Source organism: Salvia splendens, chromosome 13 (genome assembly GCF_004379255.2).
Source record: "Salvia splendens isolate huo1 chromosome 13, SspV2, whole genome shotgun sequence".
In the NCBI taxonomy this organism is placed as follows: Eukaryota; Viridiplantae; Streptophyta; class Magnoliopsida; order Lamiales; family Lamiaceae; genus Salvia; species Salvia splendens.
In genome coordinates this window covers 7,332,094-7,337,029 of record NC_056044.1, presented here as the reverse complement: position 1 = coordinate 7,337,029, position 4,936 = coordinate 7,332,094, and the positions used below count along the sequence as shown (strand labels likewise).

Below are 4,936 nucleotides of genomic sequence, written 5' to 3'. Positions count from 1 at the left end.
GCGTTTAGTGTTTAAAACTAGTTTGGTATATAATACAACCCTATATATATATATATATATATATATATATATATATATGATTTTGATCCAAACAAGAATCCATTTAAACAAAGAAATACAGGCCAATTTTCAGCCGTAGGATTAGGCGAGATGATCTTGAGATTAAAAGATCTAATGGCCCATTTAATTCCCTAAATATTATTATTTTATTCACTAAATATTCATTAAGGTTAATAAAGTCATTAGCTATTTCTCTATTGTTATGCCTACATTTATTTCGGCCAACAAATCACACGCATGAGTTAACAGTTTATTTTCCTCAACTTCTTCTTCTTCCTATCTTCATCTTCTTCAACCGATCTACCATCAAACTTCCATCATACTTTTTTCCATGAAGATTTATTATTTGTGATTTAATATTCGTCGATGTCGTGTTCCAGATTAATCCGTTCCATTCTCAATTTTATATATCATCGTCGTTAGCAGATTCCAACTCCAATCGTGTTCCAGATTAATCAGTTCCATTTCCAATTCTGTATCATCGTCATTAAGTTGTTGGCATACAAAACAGTAGTTTTATGGCATGACTTGAATATTGGATTATTATGACCCAATATACCCACATATTTTCATGACTCAAAACGTCGTTTAGCATGACCCAAAAGCATAACTATTGTTTTTAGTTATTGTGTTTGCATTCTTCTGTCTTGCTAGGTTTTTTAATATGTTTAAAACATGATTACAATCGCGTATTTGGTTTTTTAATATGTTCAGAACACGAGAATATTCTTCGGTCGTACTTCCAATAAGTTTGTTTCATGCGAACATTTCGATCAAATTGTATGAGGCATGCTGGTACTGAGTAGTTTTACGTCATGCCTCGAATGTTGGTATATTATGACACAAATTAACCTAACAATTCTATAACTCAAATATTGATTTATTGTGACCCAATGTATCGAGTAATATTCATCGCATGGGCTATCGTCTACAAAAAACAAGAGGAAAGCATTCAAAAGTCATTGACCCTCTCTTTCACCCATGTAGACTTCAAGGTGTCTAAGCAAATAAACCCTGTTGTCATCAACATTGTCTGTCGTTGTCCAACTCATTTTCAACCTCTGAATAGGTGCGTTGATCACTGATTTGCATTGATTGTGACAACCAATCATTGTTAAATACTTACAAAAGAACGTCCTCTGCAAAACATGGGTTGCAAATATTAGTACGACCAAACAATACATTAACAATAACCAAAAACATCAACTATGCTATTGGGTCATACTAATAATATATTTTAGTCATGGAAACATATGGTTAAATTGGGTCATAATAAGCTGGAACTAGGTTATACGACCAAAGTATACGCTACCAATAACCAAAAACATTAGATATATTTTTGGGTCATACTAAACGGGGATTTCAGTCATAGAAACATTTGGTTAAATTGGGGCATAATAAGCTGGCACTGGGTCATACGACCGACGAATACACTAATAATAACCAAAATCGTCAACTACGATTTTTGGGTCATACTAAACGAAAACTTGAGCCATTGAAGAGGTTTGACCTTTTGCTTATGGAACAAAAAACCACAATTAAATACCAAAGTTCCAAAATCGAAACAAAACTACATGCATCCAAATCCCAGAAAATGAAATCGACATACATTTCGGTGCTTTAGGGATCCGCAAAATCTTCTTCTTCACGTTCGTTCTCTGATACACTACGTGCCGAACAACCAATTAAAGTGACAATTTTGCCTGATTTAGTCAAATTTAAGTCAAGCGTTGAACAAAATCTTACTAACTTTTTCCGTCATGACTAGCAGATCCAGATGCTCGAGTGTCCACCATTGTTGAAGTAGGCTTTTGGTTCACCGTCTTCCAAAATCGTGGAGGATTCGATTTTCTGGTGGAGACAATGATTTTGTGGAGGAGACGACGGTTTTGAGGTGGAGACGCTTTGATTTGGAGAAGGGTTTTTGTTGATTTGGAGAAGGGTTTTTGTTGATTTGGTGGTAAAGTAGGTTTTGGTTCCCCTTCTCCGTCGATTTTCTGGAGTAGGAATAGGGTTTTTGAGGAGGCGACATTTTTGTGGAGGAGAAGACGAATCTGTGGAGGAGACGACGATTTTGAGGGGCCGAGACGATTTTTTGTTGAATGATTTTTTGTTGATTTGGTGGTAGAAGAAGAAGATTTGAGGGAGATTGGAGAGTTTTTGTTGAAAGAGAGTGAAATAGAATGGAACGTGTGCAGTAATTACTCCCAATCCCAATTAATCAGGGCCTAAAAACGGAACGACAGTTATTAATATTTTTGTTTCCTAAATTACCCCTAACATGACATAGATCGGCCTTATTATGACCCATATAAAACGAGGAGTCACTCCAGATCTTAGCCATTAATCTCCAGATCTGACGGTCTAGATATGGTCTGTATTTCTATACTTAAGGACTGATTTTGGTAGATGAAGACCCTATATATATATATATAGGGTCATGCTAATGTCCTTTTGTATCATTAGATTTAAGTTCCAATTCGATTAGGGTCATTGGATTAAGGAGATGAACGACCAGGATTTGAGTAGTAATTAAGCACCCCGAAGTTCATTATTTAGACTATTTCGTTCATTACGGGGGTGAATTAGTAATTGTATAGTATGAAATTTTGGAGAACACGAGGGGTCGCGAATTTAGCGGGATACACCCGCTGATTACAATCTGCCGCCTCATTCTTCACAAACCGCATTTACTCCACTAATCTCTCCACTATCCATCTCAAAATCCATCGGACTTGCAAAACCCTAGCCGCCGTGGACTTTTTTGGCGACGATTACACCGGTTTTTCAGTGGATTTGTATTCTCGTGGTCGGTTCCGAACATTACTCCGCCGCGTTCTAAGTAGAGGTAGGGTTTTTCCGATTGGTATTCAACTGCTTCGGCATTTTCGAGTTTCAATAACCCTTTCTCCAATAATCTATAGGAACACAACACCCACACCACAATTAACCCGATTACCACCATTCGACCGGATTTGATATTACAATCTAAATCCCTGTTGTTTGGTTGTATTCAGACGCAGATCTTATAATGCCGAAAAGAGGACGACCAAGCAATTCGCAGCAAACCCAGCAAGATGGTGAGCTTTTGTGTTTCGCGTTCAACTGTAATTGCCTTGGATGTTTGGATTGTAAAATCAGTCAATGTTGGCTTGTTCCAGCATTACTCGATATTAAATCTGCATTATTTGACAAAATAATTACATTATTTTAGCATGTGAATGCAGTTTGGGCATATGTGATTTCAATTGGCAGATAACGAAAGCATGTTTGTATATTCATTTATTCACATGGTCTATGCATTGTTTTAGTATGTGGGTGCATTTTGTTTCCTATATGAGTACATTGTTAATGTTGTTGCTGTGGTCTTAGATTGTGATTAATTAAATTGAAAGTGTGTTTGTTCATTGCAAGATAGGATCTCTTCATTATTTGTAAAATATGCCTACATTATTTGAATATGTGAGTGCATTATTGTGGTTGGTTAGGTGGTTACATGTATATACATATCATGTATGTCGCAGCATGCTTTTGTTATAACTGCATTATTCACCTATATGAGTGCATTATTTGCTGATGTGTTTGAATTATTTGAAAATGTGATTGCTTTATGTTGGTGCCTGTTTTAAATCTGTTTTTGCATTACTTGTTATAATAGCTTCATTATTTTATTATGTCAATGCATTATTTGGATGGTTAATTGGTACATGTATATATATATCTTGTATGCTGCAGCATTCTTGTGTTGTAAGTGAATTATTACACTATGTGATTGCATTATTTGATGATGTGATTGAATTATGTGAAAATGTGATTGCATTTTTTTGGTTCCTGTCGTAAATCTGTTTTTGCATTACTTGTTATAATAGCTTCATTATTTGTTTATGTGAATGCATTATTTGGATGGTTAATAGGTACATGTATATATATCTTGTATGCTACAGGATGCTTGTGTTGTGAGTGAATAGGTACATCAAAGCAACTTCACCTTCAACGACTTGGTTGCTGCCCGGTGTGGGAAGGGGCGTTTTAAAATGACCCCGAAAGACATTTCCCATCTGATGATGCAGGAGGTTAATGGAGGCGACTTCTTCAAGAAGCTCTTCATGTTCTTGTTGGAAAATGCGTTGATAGAGACAAAGGGATGTGCCATTGTTTTGTGTTTAACCAAACTTTAGAATTTTATCCTTAACAAGCATTTTGTAAAGTACAGTTCTTCGAATGTCTATTAGTATGGATTTTTGGACACAAAGGGATGTGCCATTGTTTTGTGTTTTTATATCTTGAACAATACATTATGCTTCAGGATAAATACATTATTTAGATGCCCACATTGCGTTAATCATTAAATGGCCATGGCCTGCATTACATAGCCATTTTCATGCATTACATGGACAATTAAATGCATTATGCATTCTGCATTAAATATTAAAGTCCATTCATTATGCTAGATAAAAATTACATTACTAAGGTGAGCTTATTGAATTATACGTATTAGCCATTCATTATGCATTATGAATTTAACTGCAATTCTATGCATTATGTGGCCATTTTCATGCATTATATAGCCATTTACATGCTTTATTACATTGTGTGCATTATTTGGTTTGATATTTACATTAAAGGTACTTTTTAATGCATTATGTTTTTCTATGTCCTCGGTGCTGAATATAAGTACGCATCATATGCATTATTAGGTTATTTTAGTTCATCATGTGTTAAAAATTACATCATTATATTGTGGGCATTATGTGGCTTGAAATCTACATTAGAGGGACTTTTAAATGCATAATGCATTTTTCATATTGGGCCTTCTGTCCTCGGTGCTGAATATAAGTACATATCATATGCATTATTATGCTATTTTAGTTCATCA

At 35.1% G+C, this 4,936-nt stretch overlaps 1 long non-coding RNA gene across 1 annotated transcript; it reads right to left on the bottom strand.

Moving 5' to 3' along the window:
- Window positions 1-919: 919 nt before the first annotated feature.
- LOC121761449 lies at window positions 920-1,924 on the bottom strand. The gene is made up of 3 exons (XR_006041990.1): window positions 1,811-1,924; window positions 1,670-1,726; window positions 920-1,199 (listed from the first exon to the last, which is right to left on the bottom strand). It is a non-coding gene; the product is annotated as an uncharacterized LOC121761449 (long non-coding RNA).
- Window positions 1,925-4,936: the final 3,012 nt, after the last annotated feature.